Genomic DNA, 27,085 nt, shown 5'->3' on the forward strand with positions numbered 1-27,085 from the left:
TTCGAGTGCGGTGGGTCGTCGTGGAATGCGTGGAGGCGCATGTTGGCTCATTTGACCGAGGTGGGAGGTAAGATCTGAAGAGGCTGAGTCCCTGCCAGGCTTCTGTCTTCACCGGGAAGTGCATGCGCAGAGCAGTTGTCCTACTGAGCGCTGACCTTGCGCTGCTGAAAAGAGGAGCAGAGGGGTGAGTCCCGACTACCATGTGACCTTGGGCGAGTCCCGTCCTCAGGTCTCTGATTCTCGCCTGTGCCTGCCGAGTGCGGCAGCTATTTTGCAGCGTGGTGTCAATTTAGACCTAAGTGCTGGGCATGGCATTAGGCTTGGCCCATAGTCATAGTAGTAGACGGTGGCACTTATTGTCATGATGAACCCAAGTACCCCAAACCTCCACTGTGACCTATCTTATCAGTTCTGGGATCATTAATAGGAAGACCTTCTGAGCCCGGCTGGGGGAACTGGGATGCCGAAGACTGAAATTCCTTAAATTCCACGTGTTCCTTCCCCTCTCTTCTCCCTCGGAATGCCTATTAAACTAACTGACCAAAATAAAAAGCAAGGAAGGGAGGGAGGGAGAGAGGGAGAGAAAGAAAGAGGAAAGGAAAGGAAAAAGAAAAAATCCTGAAAGAAGCCCAAGGAAAAAACACCTCTCCTTTAGAGGAACAAAGATAAGAATTACATCCAGCTTTTCCTCTGAAACCATGAAAGCAAGAAGAGAGTGGAATGAAATATTTAAAGTGTTGAAAGAAAAAAAAAAAAGCCTACAATTCTGGACCCTCCAAAATTACTTTTCAAAAGTGAAGGAGAGGGAATTCCCTGGCAGTCCAGTGGTTAGGACTCAGCGCTTCCACTGCCCAGGGCACGGGTTCAATCCCTGATCAGGGAAGTAAAATCCTGCAAGCGGCAGAGCGTGTCCAAAAAAAAAAAAAGTGAAGGAGAAATAGTGATTTTTCTCAGACAAACAAAAACTGAAGAAATTTATGGCCAGTATACCTGCCTTGAAAGAAATGTTTTTATTTTTTTTGTTTGTAACTTTCACTCTCAAATATTAAACATACTTCAAAGAACTCAAGAGAAACATAATAGTCTATCCTATTCACCCAGATATTTCCTTATCTGCTATTGTTCTGACGATAATGGAGTCATCATAGTTCAGGCAAATAAAAATGGAAACGTCTGCCATCAAGAATCTGGTCTCAGGGTTTCCCTGGTGGCGCAGTGGTTGAGAGTCCGCCTGCCAATGCAGGGGACACAGGTTTGTGCCCCGATCCAGGAAGATCCCACATGCCGCGGAGCGGCTGGGCCTGTGAGCCATGGCCGCTGAGCCTGCACGTCTGAAGCCTGTGCTCCACAACGGGAGAGGCCACAACAGTGAGAGGCCCACGTATCTCAAAAAAAAAAAAAAAAAAAAAAGACACAGTGGCTGAATGGATAAAGAAAAAAAAAAAAACTAGACCCAACTATATGATGCCTACAAGAGACTCACTTCAACTTTAAAGACACACAATGGCTGCAAATGAAAGGGTGGAAAAGATATTCCACGCAAATAGAAACCAAAAGAGGGCAAAGGTAAGCTATGCTTATATCAGACAAAATAGACTTTAAGTCAAAAACTGTAAGAGACAAAGAAAGACTTCATACAATGATAAAAGGGTCAATTCATCAAGAAGATATGGCAATTGTAAATATATAGGCACCTAACATAAGAGAACCTAAATATATTAAACAAATACTAACAGATCTGAAGGGACAAATAGACAGCAATACAATAATAGTAGGAGATTTAAGTAGGGATTTGAGTGGATTAGAGTACCACTTTCAACTATGGATAGATCACCCAGACAGAAAATCAATGTGGAAACCTAGATTTGAACTATACTTTAGACTAAATGGACCTAAAAGACATATACAGAACATTCCATCTGACAACCCCAAAATTCACATGGAACATTCTCCAGGATAGATCATATTAGTTCACAAAACAAGTTTTAACAAATATAAGAAGATTTTTACCTTACCAAGTATGTTTTCTGACCACAATGCTATGAAACTAGAAATCAATAACTGGAAAATTCACAAATATGTGGAAATGAAACAACACATTCCTGAACAACCAATGAGTCAAAGAGGAAATCAAAAAGTATCTTGAAATAAACAATAATGGAAATACAATATTCCAAGACTTATGGAATGCATCAAAAGCAGTTCTAAGAGGGAATTTTATAGCTATAAACACGTACATTAACAACAACAAAAAATCTCAAAAAGCAACCTAACTTTACACCTCAAGAAACCAGAAAAAGAAGACCAAAGTCAGCCCAAAGTCAGCAAAAGGAAGGAAATGACCAAGATCAGAAAAGAAATAAATGAAATCAAGACCAGAAAAATAACAGAAAAGATCAACAAAACTAAACTGGTTTTTTGAAAAGATAAACAAAACTGACAAACCTTCAGCTAGACTAAGAAAAAAGAGAGAGAAGACTCAAATAACTAAGTAAAATGTGTACCTATGGGGAAGGAAGACATAAAACTGTCTTTGTTCACATATGACATGATCATCTATGTAGAAAATCCAAAAGAACTGACATAAAAATATTCCTGAACTAAGTGACTATAGCAAGGTCGCAGAATACAAGCTCAATATACAAAATTCAATCACTTTCCTACAAACCACCAATACACAAGTAGAATTTGAAATTTTAAAAACACAATACCGTTTACATTAGCAGCCAAAAAACTGAAATGGTTATAAATCCAACAGATATGTATAAGATCTATATAAGGAAAACAATAAAAGTATAATGAATAAAATCAAAGAACTGAATCAATGGAGAGATATTCCATCTTACAGATATGAAGACTCAATACTGTCAAGATGCCAGCTCTTCCCAACTTCATCTAAAGATTCCCTGCAATGCCAAGCAAAATCCCAGCAAATTATTTTGTGGATATCAAGAAACAGATTCTAAAGTTTATATGAAGAAGTAAAAGATCCTGAATAGAAAACACAATATTGAAGAAGAACACATATTAGGGAACTGACACTACCCAACTTCAAGACTTATTTTAAAGCTATAATAATTATTCACTCAACACACATATACTGGCATCTTCTACCTGTCAGTTATGGATAAGCATTGCAATTCTGAGATAAAATAAGACATCCTTCCCTCCTTTGTTTCTTTCTTCTTTCCTTCTTTTCTCCCTCTCCCCCTCCTTTCCTTCCTTCCTTCCTCCCTTCCTTCCTTCTCCTTCTTTATTTTCCTCCCTCCTTCATACCTTCTTGCCTTCCATAAACATTTATTGAGCACTTACTGTGTAGTAGACCCTCTGCTTGGTGCTGGATTGGGCAGAGTCCCTGCCCTCATGAAGGTAACAATCTAAAGAGGGAGCCCACACTCATTCACCTTAGAAACAGGTAAGGGGGCTTCGAAAAAAAACCCCCCCCACACACACATGCATACACACAGATCACAGGTGCCTGCAAGAAACAGGATGTGACCCAAGATCTCCTATCGTCCCAGATGCTTTGCTAAGCCCTTCCCATATGTTATCTCCCCCAATCCTCACGAAGCACTACTAGGAACACACTGTTATTACCTGTATCTTGCAGCCAAGGGGACTGAAGCAAAGGTCAGTAAGGTGACTTGTCCAAGGTAACCTAGCTAGGCAAAGCCAAGATTTTAACCCAGGTCTGTCAATTTTACCAGGTTACTACCTCTACCAAAAGGATCAAGCATAATAATTCAGTAGACAGAGCAGTGCAGGATTTGAGAGGGCTTGTACAGAGCCAGACTGCCTGAGTTCAAAATCCTGACTGCTCCATTTGGTAGTTATATGGCATCAGGGAGGTCTCTACCTTCTGTGCCTCAGTGTTCCCATCTGCAGAATAAGGCTAATTCCCTTAAGCAACGGTTATATATTAATTAAGTCCCTCAGGGCCAAGAATGGGATGAGATGACAGAGGCAGAATTGTACCAGTGCAGAGGTGGATTCTGTCTTTATTTGAAACGTTGATATCTTGTTCATTGTGGATTTTTTGCATTAATTTTTTTTAATATGCTTTATCTTGATTACTGAGTTTGGGGCACACCCTTAAATATCGCATGAGAGATGACTTCCTCACTCACCTCACCCTGGTCTCGGCCCTTCCACCCCCCCCCCCACTCGGAATTTGCAAAGCAAATTCCTGCCTTAAAGAGAGAGACCCGTATTCTAGAGGGGAAGGCTGCCAATCGACAGAGTTAAAATGTATGACACATCTGGTGCTAAGAAGAAAAATGAACTTGAGTAAAGAGACAGAAAGAGACACAACAAAAAATAGTACCTATCTCACAAGGTTGGTGTAAAGATTAAAGCAAATGATCCACATAGAGCGCCTAGTATAGAGGCAGGCACGTGGTAAGTGCTACTCAAACACTGGCCATTAGTGTGATTTCAGGGCTGGCTCAGGGGGCACACACCAGTTAGAGACTCCAGGGCTCTGCTCTCCCGGAGCTTACAGCTTGGGGCAGTGTTTCATAAACTGTGAGCTGGGACCCCTTGGTGCCAGGGTTCTTAAACTTTGTGTGCTGTGGACCCCCAGGCAGTCCAGTGAAGCCCGCAGACCCCTTCTCAAATAATAATTTTAACTGAATAAAACAAAATACCTAGGTTTACAAAAGAAACCTGTTCCGTTGAAATGCAATTATCAAAATAGTTTTAATACATGAGACAACGATACATGTGCTTCTTAGCAACTCAAATAACAGGACCTAGCAGTGGGTCTAGTAACTACCACAATTTTGAGGTAGAGAAGCATTTATAGGCTGTTTCAAGGCATCTGAAACAGCTATAATGGGATGCAAAATAATCTATAGTGTTTGTTAGTGACAATGTCACAAATACTGCTTATGGTACTAAGATTTTTTTGCCCAAATTTCTAAATAGAGGAAGTGCTACATTTCAGCTAGAAGTCAGTGAAAATAAAGCTATAGAGTTTTGTCCCATCCAAGTTCACAGGCCCAGATTACAAATTCCTGCATCAGGGGACTTTGAAATCTATTTCATGGGTCACAACTAGCACTTTTTTGATGAAAGAATGATATAGACTAGACCAGATTAGAACAGAACATAATAGATCAGCATGCATTGCTCACAATAAAGTGAGTACAGATTCATGAAACTTTCATTTCACTGGTGTGTGTGTGTGTGTGTGGGTGTGTGTGTGTGTGTGTGTGTGTGTGTGTGTGTGTGTGTGATACAGGTCATGATGCAAAAATACTTCTTCCTGCAACTCATGGTCAAAAATATCTGAGAAGCAATGGCACAAGGGAAAGCAGGTCCAGCACAGCCACTGGCCCTGCCACACTGCAGGTACACACTTCCATGTCCCTCCCTCTGGGCCCTCATCCGCCTGGGTTTGGCCTCTGTCTACATTTCTGCCCACACAAGTGTACACACATGACCCAAGCTCAAAAAAACACTGTGTTGTCAGTGGCTGCACAGCTCTTTCCCCCGTCCTCAGGAAGAGGAGCAGGTGTGGCAATGCCCATGTCCTGAGCTCATTGTCTGCCTGGGGACATGCCCCTCCTGATGGCCACGTGTCCCCACAGCAAATATTAGGCAAGCTCTTTGTGAAGAGCCAGCTGGCAGCATGTCTGGAGGTGCCGGGCTGCAAAGGTTTGGGGCTAATTAAACAGCCTGTGATGAGACACTCTAGAAAGCTAAGGCCGGGCAGATATTCTTGTGCTTTTCTGAAATGTGTGTGTGTTCTTCTTATTGCCCATCCTGGATATCAAAGAAGAGAGTCAGGGAGAGGTTATTGGAATCAGAAAAACAAAAGTTCTAAGGGAATCTGCTCTCGGTTTCCCAAGGGGAAGGGGGTTTGACCCTCTGCAGATGGGAAATGAGGAAACAAATGAATCGGCTGTCAGATGTGTTGGCAATTAACCCTGTGCTAATAAACAGGAAATTGCTGAAGGGGAAAGAGGGCCTTTGGGGTGAGGGGGTGGGATTTCAAGCTGCAGCTCAATCTAGTGGTTCAGAAAAGAAATGTTGGGGTCTGAAGCATCTGAGTGCAAATTCTGCCTACACTGCTTCTTTGCTGTGTGACCTAGGGCAAGTTAATTTACCTCTCTGTGCTTCATGAACTTGTAACAGCTAGTTCCCAGGGCTGTAGTGAGGATCAAGTGTGCTGTCTCTTGTAAAGTCCTTGTCACAGTCAATAAAAGTTACTGTGGCTTGTCCCTCTCTGCACCAGACTGTAAGCTCCATGCAGGCAACAACCATGTCTTATCTCTGTTCCAAGCACCAGCACAGAGCCTGGCACAGGGAAGGCACTCAGTAAAAGTTTGCTAAATGAATTCAGGCATTCATTTCACAAATATTTATTGAGCACCTTCTCCATGCTAGGTCCTAGGGAGACAAAGGTGAATGAGGTAGGCATCTCTGCTCTCATGGGGTTTGTATTCTCATAGAGGAGACAGCCAATAAACAAATAGGCAAATAAGTAAACAAAAAGATATAAACTGCTCAGCGCTATGGAGAAAATGAAACAGGTGGTGATATAGGATGACTGGGCAGTCAGGGAAGACTGCCCAGAGGTGGTGATTGTGAGACAAGATCTGATTGACAGAAGGAGCTAGCCACCAGAAGAGCTGGGAGAGCTTTTCAGGTAGAAGGCACAGCAAGTGCAAAGGCACTGAGGTAGGAACACTCTCGGGAGGCCAGCTTGGCTGGAGAGGGATGAGTGAGAAGAAGAGTAGTGGGTAGGAGGTGGGAGAGGTCAGCAGGGGTCCATTACACAGCACCTTGTTAAGCAGGGTAACTCTGAGTACAATGGGCAGCCATTGGGAGGTTTAAGCCAGGGAACAACACAGTCTGTGCATCCAGGAGCCTCTCACATAATGAAAACAGTCCCCACTGAACCTAGAAGAATCTGCTCCTCCAAGGCAGCATCTGAGAGCTCAGCCAGGAGCAGCTCAGCCGGGAGTCGCCACCATCCATCCTTGTCTCGGCCACCTAGCAGCCCCATTAAAATAAATGAGGTCTTTGCTGACTTGATTTCCAAGTGAGTCCAGCCGCTCAAGATCTTTATTCCAGGAAATGTGAAATTTATGTAATGAAAATTAAAAGAGAAACTGGGGAAGCAGCTCCTTAAGTGCCTGCTTTCTGGGTAAGTGAGCCAGGTTTGCTCATCTGGCAGGAGTTGGATGAAGGCGCCACCCAAGGGAACCTGTGACCAGCAGGGAGGAAGGGAGCATGTTGGCTGCAGGCAAGGACGAAGCCCCCAGACCTCCTTCATTTCTTCCAAAAAAGAGCCATGATAATAATAGCTCATGTTCACTGCTACCTTCCCAGCCCTGTTCTAAGCGCTTTACTTACATGGGTTATTTCATTTGACCTTCATGACAACCAGATGGTGTAGGCACTACTAATGTTCCCCATTTTATAGATGGGAAAACTGAGGCTCATGTTGGAGAAATGATGCGATCAAGGTCACACAGCAAAATAGTGGCCAAAATGGGACTCAGGTCTTTTGTCTATTATCCCCACAGACCCTCTTGTCCAGAGCTCAGACAAAGTGAAATGGAAGAAAGCCTCAGGAGGCAGGGAGATCTGGGTTCGAATCCAAGCTTCAGCTACGGATCTGCTATGTGACCTTGGACAAGCTGTTTCCTTCCTTGAGTCTCAGTTCCTTTACAATCTTAGCCCCTTCACCGAGTTCATCTCTGAATTAAGGGAGATAATGTATAAAGATGCCAAGCACAGGATTTCAGATGCCTTCTCAAACGATTTAACTTTAAAAACCAATTGTAAACTCTTAGAACTGGAAATTCTTCAGGCAATAGCTTCAGGTACAGTTGGATCCGGAGGCTCTAAAGATGCCAAGGGCTCATTTTCTTTCCCTTTTTCCATGTAGTGGACCCTCCTTCCAGGATTATATCAGATTTCTTATAGCTAGAAATCTAGGTTGAAGGAGAGCTTTTTTCCCAACAGGGCAGCAAAAGTCCTAGGATTCACTCTGATTGGACCAACTTGGGTCATATGCTCATTGCATAACCCAATCTTTATAGCCAGAGGAACGGACTATGCTGATTGGGCCACCTGGGCCACATGCCCGCCCCTGGAGCTAGGGGAAGGGGTGCAGAAAGCCCTCCCCCTAGCTCCAAAGTCTGAGACATTTGGACTGTGACGGGGAGAGGCTAGGTTCCCCCAAAAAAACTGGGGTGCTGTTACCAGAAACTGTATACTGGGCCAGCAGGAATACCAGATGGCGCTCCTGGCACATAGTAGGCCATAAATAAATACATGTGCAATCGAATGAACAAATATCTACCCCCAGAGGATGGTTGTAAGGATGAAATGAAAATATGTATGCAAGTCCCTGGCACATAGAAGCACTCAATAAATCTTGTCTTAGAGGAACAAGAGGTGCTCAGATTGGGCTTGGATTCTGGTCATGTGCTGATGAGCACAGATGCTGGAAGAAACTAGAAGGAAAGGCTTCCCTTGCCTCAGCCAGGCCTCCCCCACATTCATTTTATATACATCCCCAGGGCAGAGCAGGGCCAGGACTATGGTAAGGAGTGTGTGGCATAAATTGTAAGGGGAGACCAAAAAACTCAGTAATCAAGATAAATAATATTTTAAAAAATCAATATTGTAAAAATCCATGATATTCAAAATATTAACATTTTAAATAAGGACATATCCATATGCACACATTTACATATCACTTATATGCAAGCGTCCAGACACATGCACATATGGACATTTTCACAGACATGTTTTTTTGCTTTTTTGTTTTTTTTAACATCTTTATTGGAGTATAATTGCTTTACAGTGGTGTGTTAGTTTCTGCTTTGTAACAAAGTGAATCAGCTATACATATACACATATCCCCATATCTCCTCCCTCTTGCGTCTCCCTCCCACCCTCCCTATCCCACCCCTCTAGGTGGTCACAAAGCACCGAGCTGATCTCCCTGTGCTATGCAGCTGCTTCCCACTAGCTATCTATTTTACATTTGGTAGTGTATATATGTCCATGCCACTCTCTCACTTTGTCCCAGCTTACCATTCCCCCTCCCTGTGTCCTCAAGTCCATTCTCTATGTTTGCATCTTTATTCCTGTCCTGCCCCTAGGTTCTTCAGAAGCTTTTTTTTTTTTTTAGATTCCATATATATGTGTTAGCCTACGGTATTTGTTTTTCTCTTTCTGACTTTACTCTCACAGACATGTTTTTATGTTTCAATATTTACTCATAAATCTGCACAGAGCCACTGCACGGCACAGCCCCAGGAGGTCCCATCGCATTGTAATCTGCACGGATGGCATCCCCCGCATTGTGGGGGCACAGCATCCGTGGCCAAGCACAGCCACATGTTTGTGTGAACAAACATGTACGCACATCTCCATCCATGTGTACACATCCACATCGACGGCACAACCACCCATCTACCACTAAATGTGTGCCACTTAACACCATACATGCACACGTGCCAAGAGATATAACTGCACAATATGGTTTCATACATGCTCACTTTCCTGCACCAGGGCCTTCGCACTTGCTGTTTGCTCTGTCTGGGATGTTCTTGCCCCAGATAACCACATAGCTCCCTCTCTTCCCTCCTTCAACCTGTGCTCAAAGGTCACTTTCTCAACGAGGCTCTGACACCCTAGCACTGTCTAAAAGTGCAAACCTTCACCCACAGTCCATATCCCCCCCACCATCACCTTGCTTTATTTTTTCTCCTGAACATTTAAAATCATCGGACATCATACGTATTTTTCCTTTTTATCTTATTTAATGTCTACCTGCTAAAATGCCAGCTCTATGCAGGCAGGGATTTTTGTCTGCTTTGTTCACTGTTGTATTCCCAGCCTCTAAAACATTGCCTCACACAGACTGGGTGCTCAATAAATAGTTGTTAAATGAATGAATAAAGCCAGGGAAGTGGGGATTCCCTGAGAATGACTGAGACCAAATTTCCCACTACCCCTGCAGAAAGGCAATCAAAAGTCGGATGTATCAAAAGGTGATTTCTAGAACTTAGTGACAATGCAAGATACATCCTAAGTGATGTAAGAGTATTATTTCATTTAATTATCACAGCAGCCCCATAAGGTATCCATACTATTGCCTATCCCCTGTTTACATTGGAAGGAACCAAGGCACTGAGAGGTTAAATCACTTGCACAAGGTGTCACAGTGCAGAAGTAGGCAAAGCTGGGATTCAAACCCAGCACCCTGGCTCCACATAGCCCAGACTCTCCTACACACACACACACACACACACACACACACACACACACACACACACACACAATTATATTGTGCCACCAAGTCCTTTCAGTTTTTAGGCAACTCTCAGAAAAGAAACCTCCTTCCCCCAGACTGGCTGTGTGGAGTCCCCACCCTCTGCCAGTCCCATCCCCATTGTCCTCACTGCATCCCAGCCAAATGCAAATCTGCATCCCTGGTGACAGCTGGAAGCTGTAGGCTGTCCAGTTGTCATGGCAATGGTCTCCAGCTCCTATAAACAGTCCTACCTCCTGGCTGCTGGGCTGGCTTACTCTTACCATACTTAGAAGCTGTTCCTTGGGCCTTGCTTCATACTTGACCCCTTCTGGGTGGCTGGGTGTGCCCGAAGGTCCACATGTCTATCCTGTTCCCACCGGGGAGCCACAGGAAGCTTAGAAGCAGGGCACCTGGTTCCCACCTCCCTTCCTGCCCCTTCTTGGCTACGTGACCTTAAGCTGTCGCTTCCCCTCCTGTGCCTGCTTTACAGGGTGGCCATGAAGAGTTAATGAGCTCAGTCATTCATTTAGGCAACAATTCTTATTGAGCACCTACCATGTGCCAGGCAATGGTGTAGGTACTGGGGGTACAGCAGTGACCAAGATAGACCAGGTCCTCTGGGATTCAGACAACAAAAAAGTTCTGGGAAGGAGATAATATAGCTGAATGTGTATGAGCCGAGGGATTAGGGCAGAGACTACTTAGGGTGGTCGGGGAAGGCCTCTCTCACAGGTGACTAGACTTGAGCTAGACCAGAATAAGCAATTAGCCATGCAAATATATAGGGAAAGAGTGTTCCAGGAAGAGAGCGCAGCATGTACAAAGGCCCTGAGGCAGGGATGAACTGGGCTATTTAAGGAACAGAAGGCCCTTCCCTCAGAATGATGCTCAAAACGCTAGGAAAGCAGCTCCAAGGTATGAACTCCAACACTGCAGGTTGAGGGAGAGAAAGTGAACATTGACAAGGCATGCTGCTCACGGTGGCAGGATGAAGACGACCTCATAGCCAGCTGCTGCAGGTCCAGCTTCCAGCTCTTGGAGGGCAGCCCTCAGACTTGGAGTCTGAGCCTCTGCACCAGGTAAGAAGAGTAAAAGAACAGAAACAATACAACATATTCTAGATGCTTTCCATGTATTAACTAGTCTATTCTTCACATCCCTAAGGGAGAGTTTACTGTTCTCATCATCTCCATTTTATAGATGGAAAGCTAAGGCAAAGAGCTTCGTGCCCAAGGTCAATGGCTGTTGACTGGCAAAGCTGAAAACATACCTGGCTTCAAAGCCCATGACCCCAACCACCATCCCAGATGCTCCGTAAATGAGCAAACGGACTCAGTTCAAAGCCTCCAGGAGTGGTGGGGACAGTGGTGAACTAAAGCATGTGCCCGTTGTAGAGGGTACAGTCACCCAGCTCCAGCCCATCTTTGGAGGCATGTGGGAATATAGACTCACTATGGCAAGACATTCTAATTTTCCAAAATACATCAGATTTTTATGTGAACTTTCCAAATTTTAAAATGTGGAATGAATTGTTTATTTTATTTATTTTTTTTTTTTTTTCGGCCATGGCTTACGGGCCTAGCCACTCCGCGGCATGTGGGATCTTCCCGGACCGGGGCACGAACCCGTTTATTTTATTTTTTAATTAACTAATTAATTTATTTATGGCTATGTTGGGTCTTTGTTGCTGCATGCGCGGGCTTTCTCTAGTTGCGGCGAGCAGGGGCTACTCTTCGTTGCAGTGCGCGGGCTTCTCACTGCAGTGGCTTCTCATTGCGGAGCACGGGCTCTAGGCACGCAGGCTTTGGTAGTTGTGGCTCAGGGGCTTAGTTGCTCCATGGCATATGGGATCTTCCCGGACCAGGGCTCGAACCCATGTCCCCTGCACTGGAAGGCGAATTCTTAACCACTGTGCCACCAGGGAGGTCCCATGAATTGTTTATTTTAAATATCAAGCAGTCCAATAAAACATAGCATCACTCTAGATATCCAGGTGGGACCAGCAGGGACCAGTGCAAAATGATAACGCAGGGCCCCTTGTTCAAAAAGGATTAAGAATCTCAAGACAGGGACTTCCCTGGTGGTGCAGTGGTTAAGAATCCACCTGCCAGTGTAGGGGACATGGGTTCGAGCCCTGGTCTGGGAAGATCTCACATGTCACGGAGCAACTAAGCCCGTGCACCACAACTACTGAGCCTGCACTCTAGAGCCCGTGAGCCACAACTACTGAGCCCATGCACCACAACTACTGAAGCCCGCACGCCTAGAGCCCATGCTCTGCAACAAGAGAAGCCACCACAATGAGAAGCCCGTGGACCGCAACGAAGAGTAGCCCACGCTTGCTGCAACTAGAGAAAGCCCATGCACAGCAACAAAGACCCAACACGGCCAAAAATAAATTTAAAAATATATTTTTGGGGGGGCTTCCCTGGTGGCGCAGTGGTTGGAGTCCGCCTGCCAATGCAGGGGACACGGGTTTGCGCCCCGGTCCGGGAAGATCCCACATGCCGCGGAGCGGCTAGGCCTGTGAGCCATGGCCACTGAGCCTGCGCGTCCAGAGCCTGTGCTCCGCAACGGGAGAGGCCACAAGAGTGAGAGGCCCGTGTACCGCAAAAAAATATATATATATATATTTTTTTTTTAAATTATAAATATATATAAATATCTCAAGACAGCAACGATAGAGCAATAAGCCAAGTGCAGGGCCCTGTACAACCGGCCAAGTTGCACATCTATGAAGCCAGCCCTGCCTCTAAGGTAGGCACTTCCTAAATACTTGTTGAATCACATGGAAGACAGGGGAAAAGGAAGGAAAACAGACATGTATTTGGCCCCTTGATATATCAGACGCAGCTTTATACAATAGCTCACACTTATCAAGCAGTCACTACGTGCCAGGCACTGTAGCACTATGTTATTATTCCCGCTTTCCAGATGAGGAAACTGGGGCTTAGGGAGGTGAAGTCCTCTGGTTATCGTTAATACTTGATCAGTCGCAGGGTGAGGAAGAACAAATGGGGGGAAGGAAAAGTAAGAGAGAAACGCAAGAGGAAAAGAAGCCACCGCGGGCGGGCCTGTCTCCCAAGCTGGGCTGCACTCAGGTCTCTGCCAAGAGCGAGTGGAATTTGGGGAGGCCGCCGCACCCCAGATCACAGTGCCATCCGCCCCAGCTTGGCTGCTCTCCAGCGATCCAATTACTAAATGCAGCCGCATTCTTTAAAAATGTCTTTCCTCTTATGTAATGCAATAGTGACAAACGCCAAACAGATGGTGCCGTGACAAGCTTTTTAAAAGTTGATCAGGAGCTCATCTTTCACAATTAATGTATGGGCATTTAAACGAGCTTCAGTCAGCCACAAAACTCCATCGAGAATCCGTACAGGACAAATCGCTCGACAATTGGCCATGCTTCACCTCCTCACCGGCCGGGGGTTGATATGACAAGTGGTCACGTTGACTTGTGAGCAACAGTCAGAAGATACCTGGTGTGGACAGAGTGAAGAAATACCTTGGGCCTCTCAGAGTCCCAAAAGCTGGAGCCTTCCTCAATCTATTACCAAGACTTTTTTCCCCAAACTTTTATGTCGTCTTCGAGAGAGCGGACTGTCTCTCTCAGAGGGAAACGGGTTAATCACAAACAGTGTCAGATGCTGCCAGTGAGCTATTTTCCCTACCCCCACCCCCATCCATCTTCCTCAGTGTTCAGGGATGAGATCATCTCATTTGGAGCCAATTATAGATGGAGAACGCTGGGGATGTGCAAAGAAACCTCCTTGGAGCCCTTCCCTCCCACCAACACAGGCTGTACCCTGCCGGGATGAGCAGGAACAGGAGGCTGGATGTCCGGTCCCAAGTTCAATCTCAGGGTATGTGAAGGCCACGCATTCCTAAGCCACAGAGCCTGGATCTGTCAAGCTGGGATGCTGGGCCGCTGGCTAAATGAAATCTTTTGGTCTCAGAAGTTCAGAGCTGGATGAGTCCAAGGAGATCATCACTGTACAGATGGGGAAACTGGGGCTCAGAGAGGGGAAGGGACTTACTCAAGTTCACACAGCTAGTTGGTGGCAAAGCCAGAGAGCTGGATGGTAATTCCTCCACCTCCCATGTTGTCTGGGACCTGTCCAGCCCACTTCCTGCTGCTTCTGATAGCAGCACCCTGAGTTTTCCTAGGGGAACTATCCTTTCCCCTTGGTCCATGTGGTTAAAGTAGGACTAAGCCCTCTCCTACCCCCAGGACTGACCCAGTCCCAGCCAATCAGAGCCCACTGCCCTACTGGTTCAGGGATGAGCGTGTACGATGAGCCAGGTCAATAAGCAGCAACCCCAGGCCTTTAGCCAGAGCTACGGCCATTGGAAATGAGAAGCTCTCTTCTACTTGGCGTTACTAAACTGGGAGGAAGAAAAGCTAGAGATGCTGATGGCCATCTATGCCACCACAAGATGCCCGCTAAGAAAAAAGCCAAACAGAGGAGAGCAGGGCCAAAAGATAGCGATAAGACAGCTTCAACCTTGAAACCCCTGGATCTAGCCATACCCAGGAGATCTATCCTGAATATGTTAATTACATGTGTTATTGACATGTAATTATTGACATTAATTACATGTAATGTAATTTCCATTTTTGCTACAGTTGGTTGAGTTCTGTCCCTTACCCCTCAAAGGTCCTTGACTTGAAGTGCTTAGGTGTGGGGCAGGGCTCCAGGGACATCACACTGTATGCTTCCCACCTCTGTCTCCAACACATTTCTGAACTTTGTGTTTTTTTTTTGTATTGGCTGCATGGAGATACCTCCCCTTCCCCTAGCAGATTCCCTGACTGCACAAACTCCAGCTGAAACTGGGGGTAATGACTCAAATCCATTTCACCTGGCTTCACTAATCAAGGCCTTCCATGTCCTCCAAGCAGCTCGTAGCCTAAACAATAAGACGTTTGACCCAGTTGTTTTCCAGGAATTTGGAGTTGGCTGTGTTTAGTTCTAGCTGAGCCTGTTAAGATGGGACAGGACCACTGACCCTTCAACTGGGTATTAGTGAGTGTTCCTTTGGTGACTTTTTGACGTCAGAGGGTCGAAAACTCCACCCTCAGATGGTGCTAAGTGCCCTCATTTTTAACATACAGAGGCCTGTAGCTTGGTTGCACCTGCGTAGAACAACAGTGACTGCACCTTTTTCCAGTCACCTTTCCCTCCGCTCCCCATGCTGCTTTATTGTTTATCCCATAAATACCCTGAGCTCCTTTGGGAGGCAGATTTGAGACTTGTTCTCCTATTTCCACGAGGTTTGCAAACCTCGTATCTCAGCGTTTTGGCTTGCTGTGAGTCAGGCAAAATGAAGCTGGTTCGGTGACAAAGCAACACGCTCCAGAAGGACTACCCCAGGTAAATGTCCCATTTCATGGTACCCGTAACCCGGTGTTTCCCACCACAGCCTCTGCCTTCCTGTTCGGTCAAGAGCACAGGCTTTGGAGCCCAGTTCGAATCCCAGCTCCAGAATTTCCTGGTAATGAGAACTCGTACTGATCATTTGACTTTCCTAAGCCTCAGTTTTTCCTTCTGCAAGTGGGAGAAAGATCATCCACCTTCCCGGATCCTTGAGGGGATTAAAACAGGCATCACTCCTCAGGGGCTGGTTTTTCAACAGTAGCTATGAGGGACTCCAAAAAGTTTATACTACAGAGGTGGGGCATCTCAGACACTTAGTCTGCTTGGGAAGACAGCAGCTAAACACACATAAGATAATTTCCATGTCAAACGACCTCCTGCGGCCAAAACAAGTGTAGGGGCAGAGGCAGAGAAAACCTTCTTCTAGGGAACCTGGCCTGGATGTGAATCGGGGCAGCCCCCTCACTGGCCTCCTGACCAGTCAGCACCTCTTTCCCCTGCGTTGCCCCAGCTCCTCACAGACAGACAGACACACACAGGTGCTGCTGAAATGCTTGCCCAGTGACTCATTCACACTCCCAGAGACGGGGAACAGTCAGTGATTCCCAAGAGTGCCCGGAGTCCTGATTTAGGAAGGAGGATTGAGTAGCAGGAACATGTGGGCCAGTCCCTGCCCAGCCCCGAAGACTGCGGAAAGATACACCCCTCCCCCAACTCCATCCTCGGAGCTCCTGGGTCCAAAGGCTGGGAAGGCTGGGCCAGCACACTCGCATGCGGACAGGAAGTGAGCCAGGACTCCCCCACAGTTCTTCATTCACTATCACCGTGCTTCCCAAAGTGAGGGACTAATAAATGAGATCGTTTTACACGAATTCAGGACAGGGCACTAAATAATTGACTTCAAGATGAATGAACCTTGAAAACGTTATGCTACATGAAAGAAGCCAGACACAAAAGACCATTTGTATGATTCCATTTATATGAAATGTCCGGAATAGGCAAATCCATAGAAACGGAAAGTAGACTAGTGGTTGCTTAGGGCTGGAGGGGTCTGATGAGTGTGCAGTAACGGCTAATGGGTACAAGGGCTTCTTCTAGGGGGGCACAGAGAGTTCTAAAATGACACCAAGTTATACGATCTTACGAGTATATTAAAAAAGACTGAATTGTACACTTTGAGGGAATGGTAAAATATTGTGAATTCTATCTCAATAAAGGTGTTAAAATGCTTATTAATTACAGTTGACTCCCAAGGGGAGAAAATCCGCTCCCTTTCAAGTCCCTTGTAATTCCTCTAGTTTGTCAAGGGCCTAGTCTCCATTAGATGCTAGTGTCCCCACACTCCCTCTCACACATGTGCTAATGTCTTGTTTGAATAAGGAGAGAGCAGGCTTCATGCTCGGCTCCTCGGGCAACGATACCTCACCAGACTTGTTTGGTTTCCATTGTGTTTGTTTTTCTGATTGCCTTCTGATTATGGCACCTGATTTTATTGAGCATTATGGTGTACCAGACACTATGCTAGGCACAGGGGACACAGCAGGGAACAAGACAGACCAAAAACCTTGCCCTCCTGGAGCTGATGTACTGCTAGTGCAGAAGATCTTAGCAGTAGCTATAGCTCATGGGTTTCAAATCCCCACTCTGCCACTCACTAGCTTTGTGTCCTGGGGCAAGTAAACCTCTCTGTGCCTCAGTTTCGGCCCATGTAAAATGGGGATAATAACTGCACCTAACTCAGGATCCAGTGAGTCAGTATGTGTAAAGGGCCAGGACAGGGCTTGGCACACTGTACCTACAGTACTTGTACCGTAATAAATGTTTGCTACTGTTATTTATTTTCATTTCTAGTTGTGATTTTTTTAAAAAAAAACATTTCCTATTTATACACATATATGTAAGTATAAGCTTCCTTTATAAAAAAATTTATTTAAGTAAAAAAAAAAAAAGGATGAGTGAGGTGGGGTGTCAAAAAGAAAAAGGTACAGGTAAGGAAAATAGGGCGAAATGGAGAAGGGTGTATTTAGGAGATGAAATTTGGGAAGCCCTGAACTAGAGGGAGATGGCAGTAAGGCTGTGACTCAGCTGGCACCCAGTGGAAACATAAAGCTATTTTCAGTGTCAGCATAAGGACAAGGCTTGTTCCTTCAGTCTCAAATGTGCAGGTTTCTCCCCACTCCCTCGTCCTGGAGGATCCCAAGCCCTGGGGGTTTCCCTGCCACCCAGGGAGGCTTTGGAAAGAAGGGCTCTGGACAGACGGGGGTCATCGCTGCTAGAGGAAGACGAGGCTGTGGACCTCGGGGCAGGAACAGTCCCGGAGCTGCCCAAGCCTCTCCCAGGTCCCTCGGCACCGGGGATGGCCGGCTGCTTGCCACAGCGACAGCTGGTGCCTGCAAGACATGGGGCTGCTTCAGCGGCGTCATGACTCCCCTGGGCGCCAGGGATATTTGCTTTCGGGGGCCCCTTCTCCATGCAAAAATGTTTTAAATCAAAGTTTACAACTGCATTATAAAAAGATAAATACAATCCGGGCTGGAGTCAGTATCAGATCTTCATTACTATTACATCTTATTTCTTCCAATTTTAAGAGGATAAAATTAAAGCATTTTTGTGGAGCCTGAACATGTGTGGGCACTGGGCCCTGTGTCTGCTGTGCTGATGAAGAAGTTGGGCTGGCCGCAGAACTGCTGACCCTAGAGGCCACCCGGGGCAATCCAGACTTGGCTCTTAGGGTCTGGTGACACTAAGACATCCTTAACCTCCCTGCGCCCCACTTTCCCTCCTGTTGGGAGGCAACAGAGTGGAGTGATTAAGAAAGGTTTTGGAATGGTGGGGTGGGGAGGTTCATGACCCAGCTGCTAGGAGCCTCTGACTCTTCAATGAATAACAGATAACTATAATCTCCACCCCTCTGAAGTGTTGGGAGGGTTTGATGAGATGCTGTGTGCAGAGAAAGTAAAAATGATCATGACAATAATAGCTAACCATTTCAGCAACAAGAATGAACGATCCAGTGCTACAAGGCAGCCACGTGCACGGACCTTGCAAACCGCATGTCGAGCAAAGGAAGTCGAATTCTAAAAGGTACATCCTGTGCCACTTTATATATGTGAAGTTTGGGGGGGAAAATTTAAACTGTAGTGTTTAGGGATCTGCACCGAGTTGCGTAAAGCTATAAAGAAAACTGTACAGTGGATTACCATAAAAGTCAGGATGGCGGTCTCCTCTATGGGGAGGGGAGGGGCTGCGGTTGGGGGTGGGACTGCGGGGCTAGCCAGGTTCTGTTCCTTGCCTGGGTGGTGACTACCCAGACGTGTCCTCTTTGCAAACATTTATTAACCTGTTCATATATGTTTTAGCCAATTCTCTGTAGGTATAATTCACATCTTTTAAAAATGCAAGTAATGGCAATAATAACACACACAGATTGTCTTATGTGCCAGGCACTGTTCTAAGCTTCTAAGCACAGTGCCTCGCACCTAATAGGCACTTCACAAACGATAGCATTTAAAGTTACCGTTGTTACTGCCATCCTCAGTGTATAAAATGGAATGAATGTCCGTTGTCTCAACAGGGCTTGTGAGGCTTGAGTGGGAGCTCACATCTAAAGCACCCACTTGGTGCCCAGCACACAGTAGGTGCATGACTATAGCAGGTGTTCCTTCTGCTTGTCCCAAACTCAGAGACACTTCTCATGCTAAATAAACCGTCCTAAAATCCCAAAATGGCAGGCTAACCCTCCCCGGGGCTGGGCCCTTTGCACGCCCGCCCTCACCAGCTGCCCACGGAAAGAATCTGGCTGGCAGCTCGACCCTCCATCCTCACTTTGATCCTCCTCCTCTGCCCAGTCCTGCCTGGTGAGCTCATGCCCCCAATCAGACCTTCCGTCACCTGTTCTGTGAGCCTGGCCTGGCTGGGGTGGGAGCAGAGAAAGATGCCCCTGCCTGGCACAGACCTGGCTCTGCTTTCCATCTCTACCCATGCCTGGTAGAGGCAGCAGTCCCTGCGACCCTCATCTCAGCCTCACCAAAGTGCCACGTTCCTGGAGTATTTGCATCCAAAAAGAGAAGTTTGGGATTAATCAGAGTTTTAGGGCTAGAAAGGCTTATTCAAAGATGGATAAGTAAACTGAGGCTCTAATAAGTGAGCATCTAGTCCAAAGAATGAACCTCTAATGGTAGAATCTCAGGTCTAGGACGAGTAAGTGGTGGAGGGGAGAGGTTGGAGGAAGGTTGGTTGAGAGGGCCTCCCTATTGTCTGCCATTTATTTATTGGGCACCTACTATGTGCCGGGTTCATCACATTTATCACGTGTCATTTTCACAAAGTACATATATTATTATACCCATTTTATAGGTTAAACATGACAAGAGCAGCTTCCACTACTAAGCATCTATGAGGAGCCAGGTGCTGTGCAAAGGGCTCAGGATCCTTCCCACCATCTGAGTGGTGGGGACTGTCAGGGTAAGAAGGGTTTGCCCAGAGTCACATACCTAGTAAGGGCCAGAAGTGGGATTTGAACCCAGATCTGTGCAGTCCCAATGCCTCTCATTCTGATACATCTGTCCCTAACACCCCAACAGGCACTGACATTCCCTGCTCTAGGTTTACAGTGAGCAGGGCTGCTCAATTTTAAAAGTCAGGAAACTCACATCCTTAGACATGGGAGAACTCCCTGGAGAGACCCCAGAGAGAGCTCTTGTTCCTACAGTCAAATAATCCCTGCATGGAAAAGCACAGTCAGTGGAAAACAGTCTAGACTTGTCTTTAGAGCTTGGCCGAGGAGTCTGAGCAATTTATGTTCAAAGCCTGTTTCTGCCACTTGCTAGGTGTGTGGCCTCGGGCACCTCTTTGTGAATCAGTCTCCTCATCTAGAAGGAGAGGATCCTGAAAGTATCCACTTTGGGCTCGTGGAACGTTTCAAGGGCATCCTGTGCGTCAATGTGTCCTCACCTCCTTCCACGCTCCCCCTTGCTCATTCCACGCCAGCCTCAATGGTGGCACGCTCCCGCCTCAGGGCTTTTACACTTGCTGGTCCCTCTGCCTGGAATACCCTTCCCCCAAACCTCCACATGTCTATCTCCCTCATTTCCTTCCGAACTCTGTTCAAATGTCACCTCCTTAGTGTCACCTTCCTTAAAAAAAAACAAAAAAATCCCCAGAACTTCCCCGATCCTGCTTACTTTCCCTAACACTTATCTCCCATCTGACAAATTACAGATTTACTTGCCTAATGTCTGCCTCCTCAGAGCAGAATGTGTCTCCAAAAGAGAAGGACCACAGCTCCTTTGTTCACTGCATCTCCCCAGTACCCAAAACATTGTCTGGCACATGCTCAATGGTAAGTGCTCAACAAATATGTACTGAATGAATGAATGAATATAGAGCTTAGAATAAGGCTTGGCACATAGTAGGCACTCAATAAACTTTAGCTACTATTGTAATGCTAAGTGCTTTCCAAGACATCTGCCCTTGTGGGAGGAGTCTAGGGGGATGATAACAGCCAAATCTGGGTCAAATCCTGTGTGACCTTGACTAAGTCACCATGCCTCTCTGAGCCTCTGTTGCCCCATCTATAAAATGAGGGTAACCAAACTTGGCTTTTAAGGGAATTGTAAGGATTCAACAATGAAACCAGCTCCCTTTTCTTGAGTACTTTCTGGATGTCAGGAGCTATGCTAAGTCTTCAACTTGCACAATCTCACTTCACTTTCATCATTGCCCCATGAGGAGGTCCTCTTATTATCTGCATTTTCAGATAAGGAAATTGAGGTTCAGAGAGGTTATGAGATCGCCCAAGGTCACACAGCTGGAAATGGCAGGAGCTGCTCCTCCTCGGACACTGGGATCAGAACCCTCCTGCGCCCTGCCCTGGCCAGGAAACAGGCTCCCGCTGCCTGGGCACCTTCATCTCTCAGGCTGCAGAGGGGCCCCAGGCTCTACAGTCGCACTTCCCCATGCCCGAGTCCCACGGCTTACCCTCCGGCCCCTCCACCATCCCCGTAGCAGCGCCGGCTCCTGGCATCCTGGGCAGGCCACTCACACCTCACACAAACTGTGTGGCCCTGGGTCAGATACCTTGTCCACTGGGCATGGGGCGCCCTCACCTGCTGGCAGCTCCCTGGAACGGGCCCCAGCCGGAACTGGACACAGTACCTGCAGCCACACAGGAAGACACCACCCCAAACACCTGTGAGCATTTATGGAGCACCTACTGTGTACCTAGCCCTATGCAGGCTCAGGTTGATACAGTGTCTCCCTGCTACAGAAGAAACCTTTTGGGCAACTCAATCTGCATCCATGAGACTTGGCTCCTGCTTTTTCAAGTTAACATCATTGAGGGCTTCCATGGGCCAGTTCTTCAAACACCTTATCCAAAAGATTATATCGTTTACTTCTCATCTCTCTCCCCCGCAGTAATGTCAGCTCCACAAAGGCAGGAATTTGTATCTGTTTTGTTCACTGTTGTGTCCAAGTCCTAGACTAGGACCTGGCTCGACAAAAATTTGCCGAATCATTTGGTCCAATGGAATAGGGAAACCCTGCAAGGTAGATCTTGGCCCCAGCTTACAGGTTAGGAAACTGAGGAGCAGAAAGATAACTTGCCCAGAGTCACACAGCTAATAAGTGGTAGTGCCTAAAATGGAACCGCCTAACCCCAAAAGCCTCAATAAGCACTCCACCACATTTCGTAAAAGATCCTATTTTACGGAAAAGATTCACTGCAAGAATTATTTAAATAACTGTCCCATTCTGGAGTATCTGAATTAAGACCCAATTTGCTAAAATTTTACTTCGACCCAACTTTTTCTACAAGTAGTGGTAAATGGCACCCCCTGCTGCAAGAGATGCAGCTTGTCAAGGACCCCGGGAGGTTATTGTGTGGGGCTGCTGCCCCCTGGTGGCTGCAGCCTCTGGGAAGCCCAAGGAGTGGACAGTTTTCTTCCAGGAACAGCCCAAAGCCGGCCCAGAGCCCTTTCCTCTCAGCTGCCCCAGAACGCCTCAGGAACCTGTCCTTGCCAGAAGCCTGTGATAATTGGAATTTTCGCCTTCCCAACGTTCTTTCTCTTGCCCTTTTGGTGGTTTATTTGGGGAACTCTTGTCCTCACCCTACGTGGTCTTGGAGGGGCAATCAATCAGGATGCCTGGTCCTGGCTCCCCATACCTGCCCCTAGAGTGGACAGATGATTCAAACTGACCAATCAGAGGTCCCATCATCTGGGTCACAGTGACTGGTTCAGGGATGGGCCTAGAATCCAAGCAGGACCAATCAACCTCCTCCAGAAATTACACAATGAGACTGGGAGGAAGGACCCCGTCAGCTGGTAAGCTGGGAGGATGTGGGGCTGCTCATGGGCATCTTGGCTACTACAGGGAGAGAGACTGCTTGAGAATGAAGCCAGTATATGAAGGCAGAACGGGGAGAGGGAGTCCTGATAATATTTGACCTCTTGGCTCCAGTTCATGCTTGAAGTAATATTATTTCAAAACTTCCCTCTCAGTTATAGGAACCAATAATTCTCCTTTTCACCTGAGCCAGTTTGAGCTGAGTTTCTGTGCCTTGCAGTGAAAGGAATTCTAACAAATAGAGCTCTCCTCTCCATCTCCCTTAGCACTGCCTTAGTTCAGACCTTATTCTTTCAATTAATATTTGCTGAGTATCTGTCATGTGCCAGGCACTGTCCTAGATGCTTGACCTCATCACCACCACCAGTCCCTGAAATCCACCCTTCAAAGGCACAGGGCTACCACCCTGGTCCAAACCACCTTCCTTTCTCATGTGGACCATTGCTGTAGGCCCCGCATTGGTCTCCCTCCTTGCCTCTCTACGATCCATTCTCCAAATAGTATCCAAAGGGACCCTGTGAAAACCTAAGTCAGATCCTGTCATTCCTCTGCCCAAAACCCTCCCATGACTCCATCTCATGCAGAGAAAGTACTCAACTTCCCACCACAGCCTATAGACCCTGTGTGATCTGACCACCCCCCTCCCCCCAATATATCATATTTCCTACTCTCTCTCACTCTCCCTGAATTCCAGCCTGAACACCGGGCATGTCCTGCCTCAGGACTTTTGCACTTGCTAGTCCCTTTGCCAATCATGCTCTTCCCCCAGATAACCTCTTCAATATCTTAGTTCCTCTAAACAAGGATGTCCCTGGCACACCCACCCTCTTCCCTGCTTCATTTTTCTCCATAGCACTTAGCACCATTTGACAGCCTATGTGTTTGTTTATTGTCTGCCTCCTGTGAGGCAGACTCCATGAGGACAAGTATTTCTGTCCTTTTCTCTTCCTTGCTGTAGACCCAAGGCCTAACGCATATAAACAACATAAACATACCTGTCGTATAAACAATAAACACTGAGTGAACGAGTAAGTGAATGAAGCTGAATAGAGACCAGGCATTAAGGACTCAAAGTTCATGTTCATGGGTTTACAAATGTAACAGGACAAGAAATGGGGAGATGTTAAAGGAAGAGAGAGGGCTTCCCTGGTGGCGCAGTGGCTGAGAGTCCGCCTGCCAGTGCAGGGGACGTGGGTTCGTGCCCCGGTCCGGGAAGATCCCACATGCCGCGGAGCGGCTGGGCCCGTGAGTCATGGCCGCTGGGCCTGCACGTCCGGAGCCTGTGCTCCGCAACGGGAGAGGCCACAACAGTGAGAGGCCCATGTACCGCAAAAAAAAAAAAAAAAAAAAAAAAAAGGAAGAGAGAAACATGATGAAAGTCTAATCCAAGGAAAAATGTTCATAAATCTGAGTTTGACTTTGGGTTCATTTGCTTCCACTTACCCTATTGTCTCCTGCTTCTTGGGGACACCTCGCTTTTCTCGTTCTTTCCCGTAGCTGCCTGTGGTTATCAGAGCAGGGACTGTGGGCCAAGGAGAAAACAGAGTCAGGTAGCCCAGCACCACCACCCCCAAGGCTATGACACCACAGGAAGCACGATTAGGTACTCCTGGTGTCAGAGTCATGTCTGTGGTAGCCCTAAGGAGACTGTGGGGTCTTGTAACTGGGTAGATAGTCCCCACAAGTACCCCTTATGCAGTGATGGAGGCAGGATCATATTATCTCTTAGATTCAGGGCCTAGCACAATGGGTTGTATAGTGAGTCCCAATAAAAAGTTCTTCAAATGAATGGTTTTGATGAATGAATAAGTGAGTGAGTGAGAAAAAAAGAGATGAGTTGATAACTGAATGGATGGATGGGTGGCTGAAATGATATAAGAAAGGAAGAATGGATGGGTGATGAGTAAATGGGAAGATGGGAGGATGGATAAAAGGAGAGACAGAGATGATGAATGAAAAGAAGGATGGATGAAGACATGATAGGTCGATGGACAGATGAAGGGATAAAAGAACCAGACAGATAGATGAATGAATAGGTGGGAAAATGTAAGGATGGAAAAAAAGGGGGACAGAGGTATGGACAGATAAATGAATTAATAAAATTATCTTGTTGGGCCAACTTCCAAGCCTCTTCCTTCCTGGAGCAGACAGAGGAGAACACAGAGGAGAATTGAGGGTCAGTCCATGAGAGGTTGGTGATTCCTTAGGGGGAAAAAGAGCCCAAAGACGTCCCTACCCCTGCCCATTCTGAGTGATGGGGCTGAATCCAAGATATGGTGTTGAACTAATTAATGCTTGTGATCGAGAGAAGGTAACACACTTAACACACAACTTCCCTTTTCTCTTCTCTTCCAACATCCAGTGCTGCTTTTGGTGTAGGCTAGAGCAGCGAGGAGAGCCCCAGAGAAGCCCAGATTCTGGTTCCAGCTCCCCCTCTTACAGCTCAGTGATCTTGGTCCTTTCAGAGCCTCAGTCTCCTCATCAGCAAAATGAGTATAATACTAGGGCTTCCCTGGTGGCGCAGTGGTTGAGAGTCCGCCTGCCGATGCAGGGCACATGGGTTCGTGCCCGGTCTGGGAAGATCCCACATGCCGCGGAGCGGCTGGGCCCGCGAGCCATGGCCGCTGAGCCTGCGCGTCAGGAGCCTGTGCTCCGCAACGGGAGAGGCCACAACAGTGAGAGGCCCGCGTACCACAAAAAAAAAAAAAAAAAAAAGTATAATACTAGAACCTATATCATACGGTTATTGTCAGCGTTGAATAAAATGATGCACGATGAACCATGTATCTTGGGCAGGTGTTGTGCCTCCCTGAGCCTTGGTTTCCCCTTCTGTAAAATGCATAGTAACACTGGCCTCACAGAGTCAAGTAATGTGGCCAAGTGCACGGCAGATAGTAGGGGCAGTAGTAGGGGCAGTCAGGAAAATCTTCCTGGAGAAAACTGACATCTACACAGGAAGCGATGAACCAGGCAAGTTAGATGTGGGTGGCAAAGGAGAGGGAGGAGGATTTCAGGCAGAGGAAATGACATTCCCTCTTTCATCACCCCACTGCCACCATCCTGGTCCAGACACCTTCCTCTCTTGCCTGCACCACTGCAGTCACCTCTTCCCTGGCCTCCCCGCTGCCCTCTGACCCCTTTCAGTCTCCTGTCCCCACAGTGAACAGAATGATCCTTTAAAATGTAGACAGAAGAAGGAAGGTGAGGTCACAGGAGGTAAGAGCCAGAGCACTTGAGCTTGTAGACCATGATGATGAGTTTGGGCTTCACGAGGGTGCGGGATACCTATTGGAGAATTTAAAACAGGAGGGTGACACTGCGGTAAGGTTTGGTGAAACGAAGAACATGTGCTGAAACTAAGGGGAAAGAGGCCTTTTCTTCCAGCTGCTAGGCTGGTTGCAGGGAAGCCTAGAGCTATCAAAGACCATTACAGGGGGAATGCCTACCTGAGAATGAGGCCAACTCATTAGAAAACAGAGCTGAGAGATGGAAATAGGTTCCTGGCAACATTGCTTGAGCTCCTAGATCCAGCCATGCCTGAATGCAGACCCTGAGATGTTAGTTACATGAGCCACACATTTTTGCTCACGTCAGTTTAAAATGGGTTTCCTGTCATCTTCATTTAAACAAAGCCCTGACTGATTCACAATGGGAGATGAGTAGAAAGAAGACATCGAGATGCCCAGAGGAAGTCAGAGCTTCTTACCTCATTCAGAGGGTGAGGAGGGGGATGAGGGAAAAGGAAGACAAAGTCCCACCCTAAACTCAGACCCCACACGGAAACTTATGGAGGGCCCTGCGGTCCGGCCAGCCTCTTCCCTCTGACAGCCACCCCCAAGGCCACCCCAACTCACGCAAGGACTGTTGGCACTCCACACCCTGGTGGCTCCAGTACTCCACGCAGCCAGCCCGCTCTTCCAGTGGGGGGCAGGGAGCACCCCCGTTCCTTGGGTCCTGCAGGACATGCCTTTGGCGGAGACGGTAAGAGACCTGGCAGGGCTTGACACAGCGACTCCAGCCGCTCCACTCTGCCACGACGCAGGAGACCGCTGGAAGAGAAGGTGGCGTCTCCAAG

General features: G+C 47.0%; 1 long non-coding RNA gene across 1 annotated transcript; it reads right to left on the reverse strand.

Annotated features, from left to right (window-relative positions):
* LOC116740723 lies at window positions 1–27,085 on the reverse strand. The gene is made up of 3 exons (XR_004345942.1): window positions 26,865–27,085; window positions 24,454–24,532; window positions 1–164 (listed from the first exon to the last, which is right to left on the reverse strand). It is a non-coding gene; the product is annotated as an uncharacterized LOC116740723 (long non-coding RNA).

The sequence above is a fragment of the Phocoena sinus genome, chromosome 15, assembly GCF_008692025.1.
Source record: "Phocoena sinus isolate mPhoSin1 chromosome 15, mPhoSin1.pri, whole genome shotgun sequence".
Classification (NCBI taxonomy): Eukaryota; Metazoa; Chordata; class Mammalia; order Artiodactyla; family Phocoenidae; genus Phocoena; species Phocoena sinus.